Source organism: Tamandua tetradactyla, chromosome 6, assembly GCF_023851605.1.
Source record: "Tamandua tetradactyla isolate mTamTet1 chromosome 6, mTamTet1.pri, whole genome shotgun sequence".
NCBI classification, from domain to species: domain Eukaryota; kingdom Metazoa; phylum Chordata; class Mammalia; order Pilosa; family Myrmecophagidae; genus Tamandua; species Tamandua tetradactyla.
In genome coordinates, this window is record NC_135332.1 from 9,424,272 (window position 1) to 9,447,372 (window position 23,101).

Here is a 23,101-nt window from a genome sequence, read left to right on the forward strand (position 1 = left end):
CTTTAAGTTATTATTGATTGGTATTTTAAATTGTTTTCTAAATTTTCTCAAGTTCTGCTATGTCTATGTTCCCTCTGCTTTTCTTATCTTTAATGTGCCTTCCCAGACCCCAGGACAGGGCTCTACACGTATTGTGTGTTCGAGAAATGTTCTTCTTTCTCCAGTTCCGTACTTTGTAAATATGGCCATCACTTTTGTCCTTAGAGACAGAATAATCTGCGTAGTCAGATCTTTGCATTTAAGTTTTGAGAAAAGACATTTCCTGTTAGTTGATCAGTGAGTCACTGTTTTAGTTTCCTAGGCTGCTGAAATGGGTTGGCTTAACAGTGGGAATTTATTAGCTTAAAGATGCGAGGCTGAGAAAATGTCCAAATCAAGGTATCATCAAGACAGTGCTTTCTTCCTGAATACTGCCTGTCAATGATTCTTGACTCCTCTGCCACATGACAAGGCACATGGTGGTGTCTGCTGGCCTCTCCCTTCTCTTGCAGGTTTTATCACTTTCAGGGTCTTGCTTCCACAGCTTTGTTTTTCTTCCTCTCTGTATCTATCCTGTTTATAAAGGACTCCAGGAAGAGGATTAAGACCCATCCTGAATGATGTGGTCACACCTTAACTGAAGTAAACTCATCAAAACCTCCTACGTACAGTGGGTTCACACCACGGGAATGGATTAACTTTAGGAGAATGCTTTTCTGGGGCACATATAGTTTTTTTTTTAAATTTATTTATTAATTAAAAAAATAAAGAAACAAAATAAAACATCAACATACATAATCAGTAATTCACAATATCATCACTTAGTTGCATATTCATCATTTCTTAGAACATTTGCATTAATTCAGAAAAAGAAATAAAAAGACAACAGAAAAAGAAATAAAACGAACACAGGAAAGAAAAAAAAAAGATTATACCTACCATACCCCTTACCCCTCGTTTTCATTGATCACTAGCATTTAAACTAAATTTATTTTAGCATTTGTTCCCCCTATTATTTATTTTTATTCCATATGTTCTACTCCTTTGTTGACAAGGTAGATAAAAGGAGCATCAGACACAAGGTTTTCACAATCACACAGTCACATTGTGACAGCTGTATCATTATTCAATCATCCTCAAGAAACATGGCTACCGGGACACAGCTCTACATTTTCAAGCAGTTCCCTCCAGCCTCTCCATTACATCTTGAATAAGAAGATGATATCTACTTGATGCATAAGAATAACCTCCAGGATAACCTCTCTACTCTGTTTGGAATCTCTCAGCCATTGACATTTTGTCTCATTTCCCCCTTCCCCCTTCTGGTCGAGAAGGTTTTCTCAATCCCTTGATGCTAAGTCTCAGCTCATTCTAGGGTTTTTCTCAATCCCTTGATGCTGAGTCTCTGTTCATTCCAAGATCTCTGTCCCACATTGCCAGGAAGGTCCACACCCCTGGGAGTCATGTCCCACGTAGAGAGGGGTAGGGTGGTGAGGCTGCTCATTGTGTTGGCTGGAGAGAGGGGCCACATCTGAGCAACAAAAGAGGCTCTCTTGGGGGTGACTCTTAGGCCTAAATTTTAAGTAGACTTGACCTATCCTTTGTGGGGTTAAGTTTCATATGAACAACCCCCAAGACTGGGGGCTCTGCCTATAGCTTTGGTTGTCCACACTGCTTGTGAGAATATCAAGAATTCAACTTGGGGAAGTTGAATTTCTCCCCATTCTCACCACTCCCCGAAGGGGGCTTTGTAGATACTTTTCCACTCACTGACCTAATCACTCTGGAATTCATCGGGGCATCACTTTGGACAAACCAGTAAAATCTCATGTCCTACCTGAGATTCCAAGTACTTATGGCGTTCAATCAAACTATCTACATAAGTTATATTAGGAAATGCATTAGTCAAAATATAAATTTTGTAACTAATAAAGATTTTTTGCTTTAGTTTCACACAGAAGGTGACATTTTAAAATATTAATTACCATCTATTTTCAGTACCCTGCAATAATGACATTCCTTTGCTCTTCCTCATGCAAAAACACTTTTAAAATTGTACCTTGTACATTTCACTATTATTATACACTCTAGGCATTCCTAGATTATACCATCTCAATCTTTAACATCTATCTTTCTTTCTGATTTCATTTATGTCCCCAGCCCTCCTCTCTCTATCATTCTCACATACAGCTTCATTGTTTTAACATAATTATATTACAGTTAGGTAGTGTTGTGCTGTCCATTTCTGAGTTTTTGTATCCAGTCCTGTTGCACAGTCTGTATCCCTTCAGCTCCAATTACCCAATATCTTACCCTATTTCTATCTCCTGATGGTCTCTGTTACCAACGACATATTCCAAGTTTATTCACTGATGTCAGTTCATATCAATGAGACCATATGGTATTTGTCCTTTACCTTTTGGCTAGTCTCACTCAGCATAATGTTCTCAAGGTCCATCTATGTTGTTACATACTTCATAAGCTTATTCTGTCTTAAAGCTGCATAATATTCCATTGTATGTATATACCACAATTTGTTTAGCCACTCTTCTGTTGATGGACATTTTGGCTGTTTCCATCTCCTTGCAATTGTAAATAATGCTGCTATAAACATTGGTGTGCAAATGTCCGTTTGTGTCTTTGCCATTAAGTCCTCTGAGTAGATACCTAGCAATGGTATTGCTGGGTCATATGGCAAGTCTATATTCATCTTTTGAGGAACCGCCAAACTGCCTTCCACAGTGGTTGCACCCTTTGACATTCCCACCAACAGTGAATAAGTGTGCCTCTTTCTCCACATCCTCTCCAGCACTTGTCATTTTCTGTTTTGTTGATAATGGCCATTCTGGTGGGTGTGAAATGATATCTCATTGTGGTTTTGATTTGCATTTCTCTAATGGCAAAGGACGTTGAGCATCTCTTCATGTACCTTTTGGCCATTTGTATTTCCTCTTCTGAGACGTGTCTGTTCAAGTCTTTTTCCCATTTTGTAATTGGGTTGGCTGTCTTTTTGTTGTTGTTGAGTTGAACAATCTCTTTATAAATTCTGGATACTAGACCTTTATCTGATATGTCATTTCCAAATAATGTCTCCCATTGTGTAGGCTGTCTTTCTACTTTCTTGATGAAGTTCTTTGATGCACAAAAGTGTTTAATTTTGAGGAGCTCCCATTTCTTTCTTTCTTTCTTCAGTGCTCTTGCTTTAGGTTTAAGGTCCATAAAACCACCTCCAATTGTAAGATTCATAAGATATCTCCCTACATTTTCCTCTAACTGTTTTATGGTCTTAGACCTAATGTTTAGATCTTTGATCCATTTTGAGTTAACTTTTGTATAGGGTGTGAGATACGGGTCCTCTTTCATTCTTTTGCATATGGATATCCAGTTCTCTAGGTACCATTTATTGAAGAGACTGTTCTGTCCCAGGTGAGTTGGCTTGACTGCCTTATCAAAGATCAAATGTCCATAGAAGTGAAGGTCTATATCTGAACACTCTATTCAATTCCATTGGTCAATATATCTATCTTTATGCCAGTACCATGCTGTTTTGACCACTGTGGCTTCATAATATGCCTTAAAGTCAGGCAGCATGAGACCTCCAGCTTTGTTTTTTTTCCTCAAGATATTTTTAGCAATTTGGGGCACTCTGCCCTTCCAGATAAATTTGCTTATTGGTTTTTCTATTTCTGGAAAGTAAGTTCTTGGGATTTTGATTGGTATTGCATTGAATGTGTAAATCAATTTAGGTAGAATTGACATCTTAACTATATTTAGTCTTCCAATCCATGAACATGGTATGCCCTTCCATCTATTTAGGTCTTCTGTGATTTCTTTTAACAGTTTTTTGTAATTTTCTTTGTATAGGTTTTTTGTCTCTTTAGTTAAATTTATTCCTAGGTATTTTATTCTTTTAGTTGCAATTGTAAATGGGATTCGTTTCTTGATTTCCCCCTCAGCTTGTTCATTACTAGTGTATAGAAATGCTACAGATTTTTGAATGTTGATCTTGTAACCTGCTACTTTGCTGTACTCATTTATTAGCTCTAGTAGTTTTGTTGTGGATTTTTCCAGGTTTTCGACGTATAGTATCATATCGTCTGCAAACAGTGATAGTTTTACTTCTTCCTTTCCAATTTTGATGCCTTGTATTTCTTTTTCTTGTCTAATTGCTCTGGCTAGAACCTCCAACACTATTTTGAATAATAGTGGTGATAATGGACATCCTTGTCTTGTTCCTGATCTTCAGGGGAAAGTTTTCCATTTTTCCTCATTGAGGATGATATTAGCTGTGGGTTTTTCATATATCCCCTCTATCATTTTAAGGAAGTTCCCTTGTATTCCTATCCTTTGAAGTGTTTTCAACAGGAAAGGATGTTGAATCTTGTCAAATGCCTTCTCTGCATCAATTGAGATGATCATGTGATTTTTCTGCTTTGATTTGTTGATATGGTGTATTACATTAATTGATTTTCTTATGTTGAACCATCCTTGCATACCTGGGATGAATCCTACTTGGTCATGATGTATAATTCTTTTAATGTGTTGCTGGATTAGATTTGCTAGAATTTTGTTGAAGATTTTTGCATCTATATTCATTAGAGAGATTGGTCTGTAGTTTTCTTTTCTTTTTTTTTTTACATGGGCAGGCACCAGGAATCGAACCCAGGTCCTCTGGCATGGCAGGCAAGCATTCTTGCCTGCTGAGCCACCGTGGCCTGCCCAGTTTTCTTTTTTGTAATATCATTGCCTGGTTTTGGTATGAGGGTGATGTTGGCTTCATAGAATGAACTAGGTAGCTTTCCCTCCACTTCAATTTTTTTGAAGAGTTTGAGCAGGGTTGCTACTAATTCTTTCTGGAATGCTTGGTAGAATTCACATGTGAAGCCATCTGGTCCTGAACTTTTCTTTTTGGGAAGCTTTTTAATGACTGATTCAATTTCTTTACTTGTGATTGGTTTGTTGAGGTCATCTATTTCATCTTGAGTGAAAGTTGGTTGATCATGCCTTTCTAGGAAGTTGTCCATTTCATCTGCATTGTTGTATTTATTGGCATAAAGTTGTTCATAGTATCCTGTTATTACCTCCTTTATTTCTGTGGGGTCAGTGGTTATGTCTCCTCTTCCTTTTCTGATCTTATTTATTTGTATCCTCTCTCTTCTTCTTTTTGTCAATCTTGCTAAGGGCCCATCAATCTTATTGATTTTCTCATAGAACCAACTTCTGGTTTTATTGATTTTCTCAATTGTTTTCATGTTCTCAATTTCATTTATTTCTACTCTAATCTTTGTTATTTCTTTCCTTTTGCTTGTTTTGGGGTTAGTTTGCTGTTCTTTCTCCAGTTCTTCCTACTGGACAGTTAATTCCTGAATTTTTGCTCTTTCTTCTTTTTTGATATAGGCATTTAGGGCAATAAATTTCCCTCTTAGCACTGCCTTTGCTGCATCCCATAAGTTTTGATATGTTGTTTTTCATTTTCATTTGCCTCGAGATATTTACTAATTTCTCTTGTAATTTCTTCCTTGACCCACTGGTTGTTTAAGAGTGTGTTGTTGAGCTTCCACATATTTGTGAATTTTCTGGCGCTTTGCCTATTATTGATTTCCAACTTCATTCCCTTATGATCTGAGAAAGTGTTTTGTATGATTTCAATCTTTTAAAATTTGTTGAGACTTGCTTTGTGACCCAGCATATGGTCTATCTTTGAGAATGATCCATGAGCACTTGAGAAAAATGTGTATCCTGCTGTTGTGGGGTGTAGTGTCCTATAAATGTCTGTTAAGTCTAGCTCATTTATTGTAATATTCAAATTCTCTGTTTCTTTATTGATCCTCTGTCTAGATGTTCTGTCCATTGATGAGAATGGGGTATTGAAGTCTCCAACTATTATGGTAGATGTGTCTATTTCCCTTTTCAGTGTTTGCAGTGTTTACCTCATGTATTTTGGGGCATTCTGGTTCGGTGCATAAATATTTATGATTGTTATGTCTTCATGTTGAATTGTTCCTTTTATTAGTACATAGTATCCTCTTTTGTCTCTTTTAACTGTTTTACATTTGAGGTCTAATTTGTTGGATATTAGTATAGCTATTCCTGCTCTTTTCTGGTTGTTATTTGCATGAAATATCTTTTCCCAACCTTTCACTTTCAACCTATGTTTGTCTTTGGGTCTAAGATGTGTTTCCTGTAGACAGCATATAGAAGGATCTTGTTCTTTAATCCATTCTGCCAGTCTATGTGTTTTGATTGGGGAGTTCAATCCATTAACATTTAGTGTTATTATTGTTTGGGTAGTACTTTCCTCTACCATTTTCCCTTTTGTATTTTATATGTCATATCTAATTTTCCTTCTTTCTACACTCTTCTCCATACCTCTCTCTTCTGTTTTTTCATATCTGTCTCTAGTGCTCCCTTTGGCATTTCTTGCAGAGCTGATCTCTTGGTCACAAATTCTCTCAGTGATTTTTTTGTCTGAAAATGTTTTCATTTCTCCCTCATTTTTGAAGGACAATTTTGCTGGGTATAGAATTCTTGGTTGGCAGTTTTTCTCTTTTAGTAATTTAAATATATCATCCCACTGTCTTCTCACTTCCATGGTTTCTGCTGGCAAATCTACACATAGTCTTATTGGGTTTCCCTTGTATGTGATGGATTGCTTTTCTCTTGCTGCTTTCAAGATCCTCTCTTTCTCTTTGACCTCTGACATTCTGACTAGTAAGTGTCATGGAGAACGTCTATTTGGATCTATTCTCTTGGGGTACTCTGCACTTCTTGGATCTGTAATTTTAGATCTCTCATAAGAGTTGGGAAATTTTCAGTGATAATTTCTTCCATTGGTTTTTCTCCTCTTTTTCCCTTCTCTTCTCCTTCCAGGACACCCACAACACATATATTTGTGCGCTTCATATTATCATTCAGTTCCCTGAGTCCCTGCTCATATTTTTCCATTTTTTTGCCTATAGTTTCTGTATGTTGTTGGATTTCAGATGTTCCGTCCTCCAGTTCACTAATCCTAACCTCTGTCTCTTGAAATCTATCATTGTAGGTTTCCATTGTTTTTTTCATCTCTTCTACTGTATCTTTCATCCCCATAAGTTCCGTGGGTTGTTTTTTCAGACTTTCCATTTCTTCTTTTTGTTCATCCCTGGCCTTCTTCATATCCTCCCTCAATTCATTGATTTGGTTTTTGATGAGGTGTTCCATGTCTGTTCGTACATTCTGAATTAGTTGTTTCAGCTCTTGTATCTCATTTGAACTATTTGTTTGTTCCTTTGACTGGGCCATATCTTCAATTTTCCTGGTGTGATTTGTTATTTTTTGCTGGCGTCTGGACATTTAATTACCTTAATTAGTTTGTTCTGGAGATTGCTTTCACTTCTCGTACCTAGGGTTTTCTTGCTAGATGAATTTGTTGTCTATCTGTTCTTTGATCTTCAGTTCAGCTTTTTCTGGACTTCTAGCTTAGGTTTTGTTTAACAGAGGGTAATTTTTCAGTTCTTGTTTTCTTGTTTCTTGTCCTGCTTGTAAGGTGCCTTTTTCCTCCCCACCCTTAGGTGGGTCTACGTAGGTATTATAGACTCCAGCTGGGTTTTCCTGGACTAAACTGGCCTCCTATCAGGGGGAAGGAGTCACCTGCATCAGTTTTCCCTGACGGTGAGACCCAGCAGATTAAAAGACTTTCTTGTGAAGTCTCTGGGCTCTGTTTTCTTATCTTGCCCAGTATGTGGCGTGTCTGCCTGCGGGTCGCACCCAGCAAAAGATGTTGTGGCACTTTTAACTTTGGAAGACTCTCCCTGCTGGGGGCATGGTGGAGACAGAGGAGAGGCTGTAGGCTGGTTTTAATGGCTTTAAATTGCCAATCCCTGGGGTCTGAATTCCTTGAGAAAGGGATTCCACCTGAGTTGGGCTTCACCCCTCCCCTGGGGAAGGCACAGGTGGGAAACAGCCCTGAAAGTAGCCCATTTCTGCCTATGCCTGGGGCAGTTGCAGCGGAAGAAGTCCCGCCACTGAATCCAGAGGTTGCCAAGTCTCTGTAGAAACACAGCCACTAAAACTTCCATTTCCTCCCCTTTCCTCTTTTTCCGTGAGCCCAATGAGCGAACTCCGCCTTGACCAGGTTTAGAATCTCTTTCCTTTCCCTCTGGGAAGCCGCCTGTGTGGGAGGGGCATTGGGTGCTGGCCACCGCAGCTTGGGAAACTCACGGTTTTGGGGAGGCTTGCAGCTGGTCCAGCTGGTCTAGACTGGGGTATGCTGTGTGTCTGGTCACTGACGTGGCTCTGGGAGCTGTTCTGTATTGTTTCTGGTTATTTAGTAGTTGTTCTGGAGGACGAACTAAAGCATGCACATTACTAAACCACCATATTGGCCCCTTCCCACATATAGTTTTTAAACCACCACAGTCACTGAAGTCATAGCGTGAATCTCCATTCACTCCACATCTGTTTAAAAAAATGCTTCAACAAGAGCTTTGCAAAATAAGCTCCACTGACTTCACCAGAAGAGGGGGAGGAGTAAGGGAAGAGGAACCAGGTGGGGATGTCATTTGTTCAGTTTTGTCAAGAGCAAAGACAAAGAAGCCAAATGTAAGAGAAATGTGTTCTGGTGATATTTGAAACAGGTGGGCATCAAGAAGACTTCAAATTCAAGCTGTGCTATTTCCTGCTCAAGATTATTCTTTATAATCACCCTAAATACTCCAAAGGTGAGAAGCACCAGGGAGGGAGGGACTGGGTGCCACATGGGACAGACAGCCTTCAGTGTGAGTGTTTGCTGAGTTCCTAGACCAGGAGAACCAGGAAGAGAAGGGTGCGGTGAAGGACAGAAGACGATCGAGACAGCAGGAAGCAGCAATCCAGAATACCTGTGGAAGAGCCCATGAGCCACCATCCTGGCAGAATGTTCTTACTCAGCAGTGCCAGAGTCTTCAGTGACCAAAGGACCTAGGACAGAGAAAAAGGATAAGATAGTTGGGAGATATAGGAGACAGTGGTTCAAGAATCAGTAATATGAGGGGGAAGGAGATAAATTTATTGGCTCCTAGTATGTGTTGTGTGGTGTGGTATGCTCTCTGCATAGCCCACCTCTTTCCTAAGCCTTGCTCAAGGTCACACAGGTATTCGTTGTCAGAGACTATATTCCAATCCAAGTCTGTTTGACTCAAAATCCCATGTTCTGCTCATCAAAACACCTTCCTTGGGACCCAATGAAGGGATTTATAGAGCTAAAATCTGGATCTCTGGCTTCTTGTTCATGTCAGGATCCTAATGGGAACCCAGGAGGGGATGTGATGGAGGACCCAGCAACTGGTCTACTTGCCTCGCTGTGCTGGGCTGTATGGAACACAGCTGACCTTCAAGGCTGAGAAAGCACAAACTTGGGTCCTTGTCAGCTCAAGATGGCTGGGATCAGGGTGACCTGGTCCTTCTGAGACCTTAAATTTGAGTGGCAGGAGAAGGGATGTTTCTTTCCATCCCAGGTGCCTGGGAATTCAGCTAAGGAACCCATTATCCCATCAACAGTCTGCCAAAAAGATGCTCTGCTTCTCCGTTACTTTCAATATTTCCTGGCAGCAGCCTCCTTATTCATTCCTGCCCCTCTCAGTCTGAACACAGGACCCGGAAAATGCAGGGCCAAAGGAAGGAAGCGAATTCAGGGTCCATATAGGGGAGAGGGGCTATGGGACTGTGGGATAAAACAGCTCTACCTTATTCACTAACTTTCCTTACTTGGGACCAAGAGGGAGAAGGCCTGAGATAAGAAGGTAATTTTCTCATGATTCCTTTCTCTCTTGGCAGCTTGAGTTACAGGACTGCAAAACCTGAGCAAATTTTTCCAATTGCTTTGGGCAGCAGAGTGAGTCCCAAATGTCACATGTCTGAGTTCCTCTACTTCTTGAAGTTAGGGCCAGCTGCTTTACACCAGCAGCTGTGGAATGTGGAGATGGATTCTACCCTACCTGGCTTTTTGCTCCTTTGGGCACTGGGGACAGAAGGAAGGATGAGCTGTTTATGTTATTCTTCAATAGTTCTCTTTCCATGGAATCTATGATTTAATTGTAAATAAATAAAAAGGATCTTTTAAATATTTAGTATATAAAAAGTGATACACCCCAGGGAATATTAAACTCTCTCAATGTAGTCATCTTGTCTACATGCTTATTCCAAGTCTTCACTGGAGTGAGCCTCTTCTGTAGTCATTGCATTTTTCTGCTTACAGAAGCCATGCATCAAAGCCCATACATTCATCCTTATTCTGCTTCTTTTACTTTCTGTCTCTCTCTTTTTATAAAGGTGGGAGAGGGAGGAGAGAGAAGGGGAGGAGGCAGGAAAGACCTTTTTCTTCCCCTCACCCCACCAAATAATCCAAGACCCACTCTGCAAACAACAGAAGGCAGTTCAGGGCTCTGGCTGCCATGCTACCATCTTTCAGGCTGCCAAGAGTGCTCTTGATGATTAATCAACAGATACGGTCTGGAAAAAGACCCCCCCTCTGTGGAATGCTGCTAGTGAAGTCAAGGGCCAGACCCTGGAGCCTATAGGTACCGAAACCAAAGTATTTGGGAAGAACAAAGAATTTTCTTCAGATGTCAGAAACTAAGCATCAGAGTGATGCTGCAGAACTAAATAAGGAGGAGCAAGCTCCGTCTTCTAGCAATAAGAAGGACTTGAAAAGCTCAGTCCTTAGTGAGAAGGCTGGCTTCAATTATGAAAGCCTTAGTAAGAGAGGAGACCTTCCCTCCCTTCTATGTGATGAGGTGACAGACAGAAATATGTTGGCTTTCTCATCTCCAGCTGCTGGGGAGTATGTGAGCCCTTGAAGTTTTCTCAAAGAGCAGAGGCAAATGATCCTCCAGATATGACCTACACTCCATCAAGGGACTCATTGGAGTCAAAGGAAGATTCTAAGATGTCACCAAAGGCTACAGAGGGAAAAAGGCAAGCTCACAGTGGTCAAGCCAATTGTCAAGGCTCAAGCCTGGTTTCAGTGGCTGACTGCACAAACCCAAAACTGACTTGCTGGTGAATGACAACCCAGACCTGGCACCTCTGTCTTTAGAATTTTAAGACTTTAAATGAAATATCTGTGGACATGGTTACTATGGCAACAACCCCGCAGACCTGATTAAGCACTTCTGAAAGTATCACTTATGATTGTGTAACCGCATTAGGCAAGATGCTGAGCTGGACAGCAAAATCTTGGCCCTTCATTACATGCTGCAGTTCAGCCATTCCAAAGACTTCCAGAAGGTCAACATTTGTGCTTTCTGGTGTGCTGTAGGATATCAATTCTTCAAGGCCTGTTTTATTAAATGGGACCTATGATGTACAGGTCACTTCAGGGAGCACGTTCATTGGCATCAGATGGAAAACACCAGATTGCTAAGGAAACACCAAGTACTTCCACTGTAAATTCTGCAGTTTCACTTATGGGCAATTCATCAACTGAACTAGAACAACACTTTCTTCAGACTCACCCAAACAAAATAAAAGCTTCTCTCTGAGGGTGTGAAACCTTCAGAGAAAAATTTGAACAAATCCATTCCTACTCTTTGATGTAGTGATTCTGGAGACTTGGGAATATAGCAGGACAAGATCACAGTCAAGGCAAGTGATGACACTCCTGGTGGCTACTAGAAGCCCTTGATTCCTTGAGGTAAAATAGCACTGATCCTACCAGTTACTACTGGTGTAAATTTCGTAGTTTCAGCTGTGACTAATCTAGCTCACTTAAACTGCTAGAGCATTATGGGAAGCAGCATGGAGAGTTCAGTCGGGTGGCCTTAATTCAGAATTGAATGATAAGCTTTCCAGGGGCACTGTCATTAATCAGAATGATCCAGCCAAAAGTGCAGAAGGACAGCCAATGACCAAGGCAGAGAAGGGTACTAGTGGGGCTAAAAAGTAGGACTTCTTCAGCAAGGCAGAAGAGGACAATACGGTAAAAAGCTACAATGGTCAGTTCTGTGGCTTTAGATAGTACAAAGTCATGGCCCCAATGTAGTGTGGCCACTTCTCTGTCATCATCAACAGCTCGGTGACATTCATAAATGTACCATTAAACACTGTTCATTTGTCCCAGAAGTCTTTGCAGCCCAGAAAAGCACCTTGGAGAAATTACTTGTCCATTTGCTTGTAGAAAAAGTAATTGTTCCCACTGTGCACTCTTGCTTTTGCACTTGTCTCCTGGAGTGGCTGGAAACTCAAGAGTCAAACACCAGTGCCACGGTGCTCATTCTCCGCCCCCGATGTGGATGTGCTCCTCTTTCATTATGAGAGTATGCATGAGACCCAAGCATTGGATGTCTAACAAGTAGCAAATCATCTGCAAGGCTTGGATGGGCAGTGTGCTGTCAAAGAGAGCAGAGAACACACATATACCAAATGTGATTTTATCACCCAGGTGGAAGAAGACATCTCCGGACACGACAGGAGAGCACACAGCTGCTACAAATGCTGTCAGTGAGGTTTTACAGCAGCGGACACTCCATCACCGCTGGAGCACTTCAACGCTGCTCACTGCCAGGAGTGGACATTGCCACGGCCAATGGTGAAGAGCACGGTCATGCCGTATCCACCAACAAGGAAGAGCTCAAAATTGACCTCAAAGTCTACAATCTGCTAAATCCAGACTCTGAAATGGGGCAGCCAGTTTCCAAGAGTGTACTGAAGAGGGAAAAGCTGCAAGATAAGTATGAGCTTAAAGAGAAAGTTTGGACCAAGTGTTCACGTGATGTTCTTCTCAGTGTGGCTTGGAGATGAGCAGGCATCCTGGGGGGCAGCCCATCCTACAGCTAAGCAAGCCTGGGGCTTCCAACACCTGTGTCCAGCACCCAGAGCAGACAAAGACTCTAAGAGACAGCCCGAATGTAGAAGCTGCCCACCTGATACCACCTATGTATGGTTTGACTGATGACATCAAGGGATTCCTGCAGGGTGTGCCAGCTGGTGGAGAGAAAGGAGAAAGGGCTCCTAGGGCCCTTTCCCAGCAGTGTCCTTGCATTGGGAGAAAGCAAGTCCAAGGACGAGTCCCCAGGCCCTGTTACAGGCTGGAAAGGTACACCCTTTTCACAGCTGGAGTTCTGAAACAATTGAGAAAAGCAATAACAAGATTAAGGAAGTTGAGAGAACAAAATAACACCTTTCTTCTCATGAAGCTAATACTGCAGAATGAGGCTTGCCCTGTATCCAGGTAGGCTTCTTAAAACTGAACCGATGGGCCTTGTAGAAGTGCCTGCCTGATGCATGCCAGGAACCATGGATGATGCCACAGCCCTTGCCTTCATGGTGTTTTCAGGCTGTTAGAACAGATACAGCCATGCATGCAAAGGCCAAAATACAGGTTAATATTTGGCAAGTGCCAAAGGTGAGGATTTCAAAAAAAGTAGGTGCGACAGTCACACTTTTCTCACCTTTTACCGCAGAAGTTTTGCTTATAAAGCGTTTTGAGTTACTCAGATAGAATGGGTTGTGTTAGTACAAAGTAATCGCCGCACGAATCCATGGTTAATGCTAATGTTACTTTAGTCTTTATGAAAATGAAGTTGTGGCTGTTACACTTTGGGTTTTAGAAAAAGTGCTAGAAGTAAAGAGGAAAGAGAATGTCAGTGTTAAAATGGCAAGTAGAGTTGGTTCCTTCTTCTTTACCTCCTAAAGCCACACCTTCTGCCTTTAAGTTAGGGTTTTACCTGCGGTAAGCAACTCAGCAGGGGCTTTTCATGCTTCAGTAGCCAAAAGCAGAGTGAAAATAGTTATTTGTTTCATTGTCATGTTGTCTGCCAGGCAGCACTGTGAAAACAAAATATGCATTTGCTATCTCTTCACATTTGTGAATGGCAGTTTCTGAAAATCTCCTAAGTTTTGCCTCGAGTTGAGAAACAGTAAACTTTATAGCCTAACGGGCAGTGTACAAATTATTGTGCCCACTCACTGTTGTCAAAGTTTGTTTTAACTTTTCTGACAGTGTACGTAATTTTGCTCTGAGGATAGAATCATAACATGAAAACAGCTTTTGTTTCTTTTCTCTGTTAGCTCTTGGTTTTAGTCGGCAAAGATTCCTCTGCCTCATTAACGTTATAAGGATTCTAGATACAATTTTTCTTCTGGATTAAAAAAAAAGTCTATACATTTATCACAAAAGAAGCAAATTAAGAATAAAGATATCTGGCATGTCAATGGTTGTACAAATGGGCTAAATATCATAATTTAAAATATATTATTGGATTACAAAGCAAAACCTTAGCGTAAACTGAGAAAAGAGTCACATTTAAAACAAAGCAATGCATGCAGTTGGAAAACGAAAAGATTATAAAAGGTATGTCAGGTAAGTAAAAATGAAAAGAAAGCATGAATTCTCATCTCAGTGTCAGGCAGAGTTGACGCCAAGATAAAAGTCATGAAATGAAACAAAGAAGGATATTTTACAATTTTAAAGAGTACCATATTTAAGAGCTAACAGATATGATTCCATGGTCCGTGGGTTTTATATTGTCCAGTACTATGGTGAAAATTTTAGAATTTATTGAGAACATTTTAAAAATCAGGATGTCTCAAATTTTAAAAACCTTCAAATGTGTAGTTTCTCTTGTAAATTCAGAAGATCCAGCAACACTGAACCTGAATTTTCAACAGCATCAGTTGTCCAGGCAGGGGTTGGCAAACTGTAGACTGTGGGCCAGATCTGGCCCTCTACCTAAAAGAATTTAAGACAAAGAAGTCTATGTCAACACATAATAATCAAATTCTTAAAAACTAAAGACAAGGAAAGCAGCAAGAGAGAAATGACACCTAACTTTGTAAGTTAAGTTTTTCATGAGCTGAAAGAAAAGAACTCTCAACTTGCAATTCTATATCTAATGAAACTATACTTCAGAAGAGAAAGGAAGAGCGAAGACATTTTCAGATGAAGGAAAATTAAGATAATTTATTACCAATATATCTATCTTAAAAGAGATTGGTAAAGTGGAATTAAAAAGAAAAGAAAAAGTTCAGCAAAGCATGAAATAAATGAAACAAAAAGCTGATTCTTTGAAAAGATTAATAAAGTTATCAAAAACTCTAGCAAGATTAACAGAAAAAAGGAGTGAAGACACAAATGAACAATATTGGAATGAAACAAGAGGTATATACATATAAATTGAACAACAGGTGAAATGGACCAATTTTTCAAAGAGGTACAAACTACAATCATGAAATAAATAATTTGAATAGCCCTATAACTATTAAGGAAATTTAATTTGTCATTTAAAGATTCCTTTAAAAAGAAATCTCTAAGCCAGGATGGTTTTGCTGAAGAATTCTGCCAAATGACTGAAGAAGAATTAACACCAATTCTATACAATCTTCTCCAGAAAAATAGAAGAAACACTTTCCAACTCATTTTATAAGGGTTAGTATTACCTTGATATCAAAACCAGATGAAGATTGTACCAAAAAAAAAGAAAAAAAAAGGAGAAACTAGAGACAAATATCTCTGTTGACTCTAACTATCACATGGTTTTTAAAATGAAGTTTATTGGGTGGGCAACGGTGGCTCAATGGCAGAGTTCTCACCTGCTGTGCTGGAGACCTGGGTTCGATTCTCGGTACCTGCCCATGCAAAAAAAAGTTTATTGGTACACAAGCATACCCATTTGTTGACTTACTGTTTCTGGCTGTTTACTTGGTAACATGGCAGATTTCAGTAGCCATGATAGAGACCATGTGTCCACAAAGCCTAAAATATTTCTTATCTGACCTTTTACACCAAAAAGTTTGCTGACTTAATTTAGAGCTGAGAAGCAGGTGTCCCCTTTAAATAGGACATTTAGTCTGGAATTAGCAGAGGGTCCCCTAGATCTCACTGTTTACATCTGGCCAGCGTCTCTCGTTTGTATTTTTTTGCTTAGCCTTTGCACAGATTTGAAAACTGCTTTGTAAACACACTTTGTGTTTTACCTCCACCTCCCAAATGCAATCTTAGTTGATGATGAGCTCTTTTTGCTAGAACTGGTTGAGGCCGGTTTGCTCATTTTCAAATATGTGATCCACCCTTTAAAAATGAAGATTCTGCTCTCGACAACTATGAAGTGACTTGTAGCAAATCAGCAATCCTGCTGAAAGCAACTGTGAAAGATGGATAAAATAAAGTAAACATCTCTATGAGGGCACCGAAGGGCAACCAAAATGGTCAAGATTTTGGTGAGAAGAGAAATAACTTGAGGTGAGTGCTACATCTGCTTTCCTCCTCTAAGATCATTTGCCAGTTCCAATCATGAGTCATGGAATTTGAGGAAAAAAAAATAAGGTTTGTGGCAGTCATACTGGAATAGAGGAATAAAACTTGGCAGTCAGGACTTAAGGGGCCAATTTCCCAAGAGGCAAGTAAAGTGCAGAGAAATGAGCCTAACATTCCACATGCAATTTCCCCTTAAAGCACATACTGATTCCTAAATGCACATCCTCAGATCACAAACCTAAAAGAATCAAGCAGAAAGCTGCTGAGAGACTAAAAAGCTAAGGAGATATTTTAGCGGCCTTGGCAGGGTCTCGGTAGAGGGGGTGGTGGTGGCTTGGTAAGCATCCCAGGCATTAAGTCCTCTAAAGTAATATACATTAAGATTAAGATAAATCAGAGATTGAACAGCTCTCACAAAGCCTAAAACTCAGCTTTTACATCCTCTCCACTTCTTATTGGGTCAAAGTTATCTGCAGTCTCCATATTTCCGTGCCAAATGAGAGTCTCCATAATTTTTACACACAACGTCTGGCATGCAAACAACAATTGCCATACATGCCAGCAAACAGCACCAAATGACCCAAAACTAGGAGGAAGAACAAATAGTAGGAAAAAGACCCACAGATGATCCAGATATTGTACCCAGAAGACAAAGACCTAAAAATAAGTATGATCAATACATTAAAGGAAATGACAAAAAGATGGAGAATTTCACTGTGGAATTAGAAGACATTTCATTAAAAGAAATTGATTAATTGATAACTAAAATAGAGATTAAGATTAAAGAGATAGGTTTAATAGCAGATTAGACACAGCCAAAGAAATAATTAGTACGTTGTCTTTTATGAGTAGAAAATATCCAGACTGAAGTCCAGATATAAAAATGAATGGTGAGGGTGGGCAATGGTGGCGCAGTGGCAGAGTTCTTGCCTGCCATGCCGGAGACCCAGGTTCGATTCCTGGTGTCTGCTCATGCCAAAAAAAAAAAAAAAAAAAAGAAAACAATGGTGAAAAATGTAAGAAAGAGCGTAAGAGACATAAGGAACTTTGTGAAATTGACTAACACGTGTAAATGGAGTGCCAGAAGGAGAGGAGAAATCTGGGGGGAAGGAGCAACATCTGAAAAGAAACTTATTGAGAATTGCCCCAAATGGACAAGACTCAATTTACAAATGTGAGAAAGCCACCCTTTCTCCTTGGAGTTTGCAGTGTTCCTGCTGCAGTCCTTGGGGCTCCTTGGCCTGCATTTCTGCCCCCTGCCACAGGGGGAGCTCTCTCTCCCTGTGTCTGCTCTTCCTGCTTCCATTAACTTCTTGCCTTCCTGTGGCTTTCTCTTACCTCTCTTTATAAGACCTCCAGGAATAAGGATTAAGGCCCACCCTGATTCAGCCTGATCCTAATAGGATCTTAGAGGATTTCATTTACAGACAAATCCACATCTTAATTGAGAATGCACCTTCAAAGTGTCCTATTTACAAAACGGTTCACACCTCAGGAATTAGGGTTAAGAATATGTCTTTTCTTGGGAAACATGATTCAATCTCCCACACATCAAATACGAAAATCAATTCTATATAGATAACAGACCTAAATGTGGAAGTTAAAACAATAACCTCTTTGATAAAACAGAGAAAAATATTTTCATTACCTGTAGGTGGGTGTGTTCGTTGGAAAGCTGTAGGAATGTAGCATACCAAAAATGAAACGGCTCTTACAAAGGGGAATTTAGTAAGATACAAGTTTATAGTTCTAAGCAAGTGAAAGTATCCAAATGAAGGCACTAATATGGGTTACCCTCTGTTCTAGTTTGCTAGCTGCCGGAATGCAACACACCAGAAACGGATTGGCTTTTAATAAAAGGGGATTTATTTTGTTAGTTCTTCAGAGGAAAGGCAGCTACCTTTCCACTGAGGTTCTTTCTTACGTGGGAAGGCACAGGATGGTCTCTGCTGGCCTTCTCTCCAGGCCCCTGGGTTCCAACAACTTTCCCCAGGGTGACTTCTTTCTGCATCTCCAAAGGCCTGGGCTGAGCTATGAGTGCTGAGATGAGATATGCTGAGCTGCTCTCTCATTTAAGCACCAGCCAATTAAGTCAAATGTCATTCATTGCAGCAGGCACGCCTCCTAGCTGACTGCAGATGTAATTAGCAACAGATGAGGTTCACATACTATTGGCTCATGTCCACAGCTGCAGAACTAGCTGCCTTCACGTGGCTAAGTTGACAACTGAATCTAACTACCACACCCTCACTTAAGAAAAGCTAATGGGTCAGGAACCCCTCTGTCAGCTGCGTAGTCACGTGGCTGGCATCTCCTGGTCCCTTGCTCCTGGGCTCTGTTGCTTTCCACCTCTGTTCCTGTGGGGATACCTCACTTTGCTTCCCCGGGGGCTGGCTCTCATCTCTAGGCTTCCATTGGCTCTCCCCAGGTTCTGGCTTGCTTAATGTCTTATAGTAACGTCTGTTGGGCTCCAAGCATCTCCAGACATCGTATCTCTGCTCTCTACGTGTTGGCATCTGTATCAGCTCTGCTGTGCCATTTCTGTCGGCTCTGAGGCTCTGTCGCTTCTGACTCTCTCCAAAATGTTTCATCTTTTAAAGGATTCCAGTAAACTAATCAAGACCCACCTGGAATGGGTGGAGTCACATCTCCACCTTATCGAAAGGTCACACCTACAATTGGGTGTGTCACATCTCCATGGAGGTAATCTAATAGAAAGTTTCTGCATAGAATATTGAATCAGTATTAAAAGCAATGACTGCTCCCATAAGATTGGATCAGAATTAAAACATGGCTTTTCTGGGGTCCATAATATTTTCAAACTGGCACAGTGGGCAATGATTTCTTAACAGGACACAATGCATGCATAAAGGAAAATTGATAAATTGGATTTCATAAAAATAAAGAACTTCTGTTCCTCAAAAGACACTAATAAGAAAGTAAGAACAAAAATCATTGACTGGGAGAAGAAATTTGAAACATGTATATATAACAAAGGATTTGTATCCAGTACATATAAAGAGTTTCTGCAAACCCATAGGGAAAGGACATCTAAGAAAAAAAAGGGGGGTAATTCAATAGGTACTTTACAAAGAGACTATCCAATTGAACAATCAACAAAGAAAAGGAGTTCGACATTATTAGCCATCAGGAAAATGCAAATTAAAATCACCTGAGATACTATTAAATACCCAAATGGCCCAAATTTTAAAACCTGAAAAAATACCAAGTGTTAAGGACATTGAGTAAATGAAATGTCCATATATCATTTGCCAGAGTGTAATTAATATGACTACTTTGAGAAACCCTTTGCTGATAATTATTAAACCTCTGGACATATGCATGTCTACACAGAAATTACATATCCCCAACAAGAATAAGGGATTTATGTCTACTGAAAGACAGGTGTAAGAAATAATGATAGAAACATTATTCATAATAGTCAAAAAATGATAAAAACTTAAATATCCTTCAAAATAGAATGGATGAATACACTGTGATATATTCAAGCAATGGGAAACCATATTGTAATGAAAACAAAAATAGAAACACAAACTATGGCTACGTAAGAGAAAAAGAAACAAATTTAAAAATTATGTATATTTTAATTCCAGTAATATGTTTCAAACACAGGAAAACTGCTCTGTGGTGATAAAAGGTAGAATAGTGCTTGCCATTAGTTGGAGAAATATGACTGGGAAAGGAAATGAAGGAGGCTTCCTGAGGCAGTTACGTCAGTCTTTTGACTTTGTAAAAGTTTATTGAGCTGGATTCTTAAGATTCGTGCGTTTTACTTTATGTATATTTATTTCAGTAAAAGTTTATAGAAAAGATGGAAATTTGCTCGTGCTGAGGATAGCCAAAAGAATGCTGTCACTGGAAATGGAGTCAGTTCCTAAACTGATTGCCAAGCCATTATTAAGAAATGGGTTACAGGAAATAATTACTTTATAAGGGACAGCAGTCATTTAGATGGCCAGCTTTGCTTCTTAAGAAACAGAGTCTCGTCTTATGGGCAGCCTTTCTCATCTAGGATTCCACATGAGAATTAAGCCCTGCAAAAAATAATTTGAATGACTGTATTCTCAATTCTCCCAAGAGTTGTACACAGTTAGGGCCATTGAAGACACAAAGGAGGGAAGTTAATTCATTGCAGTCAGTGGCTCTCTAAGGGCATTAGGACTTCATCTCCTCGCAGAACACTGGTTGAGAAGGGCTGTGTTCTACTTTGCCAGCTGCAGGAATGCAATATACCAGAAACGGAATGGCTTTTAAAAAGGGGAATTTAATAAGCTGCTAGTTTACAGTTCTAAGGCTGAGAAAATGTCCCAATTAAAGCAAGTCTATAGAAATGTCCAATCTAAGGCATCCATGGAGAGAGACCTTGGTTCAAGAAGGCCGATGAAGCTCAGGGTTTCTCTCTTATCTGGAAAGGCACATGGTGAACACAGTCAGGGCTTCTCTTTCAGCTGGAAGGGCACATGGTGAACACGACATCATCTGCTAGCTTTCTCTCCTGGCTTCTGGTTTCATGAGGCTCCCCAGGAGGCATTTTCCTTCTTCATCTCCAAAGGTCGCTGGCTGCTGTACTCTGCTTCTCATGGCTATGTCATTCTGCTCTGCTGTCTCTGAATCACTCATTTTCCAAAACGTTTCCTCTTTTATAGGACTCCAATAAACCAATCAAGACCCACCTAAATGAGTGGAGATATGTCATCACCTAATCCAGTTTAACAACCACTCTTGACTAAATCACATCATCCAGGGAGATGATCTGATTACAGTTTCAAACATGCAGTATTGAATAGGAATTATTCTACCTTTATGAAATGGGATTTTGATTAAAACATGGCTTTTCTAGGGGGCATACATCCTTTCAAACCAGCACAGGCTTTCACTTTAGATCTCACCAAGCTGTGTGGTGGGGGCAGGGGGTAGGAAAATAGAGGGTGGTAGCCTACCCAGTCCTCCAGCCTGCCATTTGACCCTCTCAACATCAAACAGTTCATTTCCAGACAGTGGAGAGGATTGGTTGTCAACATCCAAGGAGTAATTGTACACTTGAGTGTTTGCTGAACTTGCATTTCCCTTTCTCAGCTCCACAGCACTCAATTCTGTCACTGGATATTGTTTTCTATTTAGGAACCACCATTGAAGAAGTGAACCACTTATGCCTCTGCGGACTATTGTTTGTGGACTGCAGATTAAGGGGAGGCTGTAAGAAGATAATGGCAAGGGTTTCATTGTTTTTGCAGAGTAGGTGATCAATGGCAAATTGCCTATGTCTGGGCGTTTGTGAACTCATACGAGGATTGTATTCCCTTTCCTTTCACCGCACACTTGTCTAATTACACTGTTCAGATCAGTAATGTCCAGTATAACTGGGGAGCAGGCCAGAGGCCAAATCTAACCTTTTCATATGTCCTCATGATCATCATGTGGCTCTAAAACCCTGGGAGGTTTCTGCCCCAGAATGATTGGTGGTGGTGCGGTGGTTGCACAGAGCTCCGCAGAGTGGTCCTATTGCAGGTGGGCTGTCCGGTCATCTTAAGCAGACGGACAGAGTCAACACAGGAGACAAGGGGAAGGGGGACAGGCTGCTGGACAAGCAGAAAGGGGAAGCTCCCTTGCTCTGGCAGTTAATCCAACCAGACAGGAGACCTTTAGCACCACAGACTGCAGGTGTGTGTAGGAATGTCCCAAGGAAAGAAGAAAAACCCTCATTTCCACGGGGTTCTGGATTGTGAAAGCATCCACACATGCCAATCTCTGGTACACAGACCCAAATACTCTTCTGTGTCCTTTGTGCTTCTCGTTCCTGCACTTACGTTCTTCTAACTAAAGACCCCAACTCCCGGGAGGCTTTATGTACCCACAACACTCTGAACATTAAATATACAGTAGGGAGTTGGCTGTGATTCATTCCAGCAACAATATTTTTAATTTGATGGCCAACATCTATGTATGGGACAGAGATAATTGATTTGGAATCAACCCTACGCTGACATCTATGCATGAAGGAAGATGGTAGCTTGTTGTCTCTGATAGTTAGAGGGAGACACGGATCAGAATGTATTTCTATTTTACCTTTATGTATATCATTTAAAAAACATTTATTGAGTACTTATTATGGAGTAAATTCTGGGGAAAAGGAAGGTAAAATGAAACATGAGCCCTGCCCTCAAGGAACATTCAATATAGTTAGGAAAAGAGGCATGTAAACAGTTAAAATGTCATGTGATGAGGGTTTATGAAAGAGATACAGACAATAATTACTGTCTTCTTGTATATATCAGGGAAAGCTTCAGCATTTCTCTGAATGTAGAGATGTTGGAGCTAAGTCCTGTAAAATGACCGGAGGGAACAGGATGTACGAACGAATGATTAGAAAGACCATGATGTGTTTAGGGAACTTCGAGTAATTAGGTGAGGCCAGACAAAAAGAATGTTTGAGGGAGAGCCAGAGAGACCCGGGAGGGGTGGGGGAGGAAGGAAGGGTGGGAGGGAAGGACAGAGAAGAGGAAGAGCATCTGTGCACGCTTGATTTGGGTGGGCAGAAGTGAGAGTGGAGCAGGTATTGAGGCTAGAAAGGTAGGCAGCGTGCCCTTAAAAACCACATTACAGAATTTGCACTTCATCCATCAAAGAAGTTTTTAAGAATGAAAGTGAAATGATCAGAGTTGTGATTTAGAAAGATCCCTTGAGAAGCAATGTGGAGGACAGATTAGAACACGGGAACTTTGGAACAAAAAAAGTAGGGACGAAAAAGAAAAAAGTAGGGACAAGGAAAAGGTCAGATCAAACTGATTAGACTTGGAGATGAGCTGAATTTAAGAAATATTAATTAAGTTGAGGAAGGACTCTAACGCTGATTTCCAAATTTTAAACATGGGTGACTGAGAAGCTGATAAG

At 40.4% G+C, this 23,101-nt stretch overlaps 1 pseudogene; it reads left to right on the forward strand.

Annotated features, from left to right (window-relative positions):
* Positions 1 to 13,059, forward strand: part of LOC143686557 (zinc finger transcription factor Trps1 pseudogene) — a 29,133-nt pseudogene extending 16,074 nt beyond the window's left edge.
* Positions 13,060 to 23,101: the final 10,042 nt, after the last annotated feature.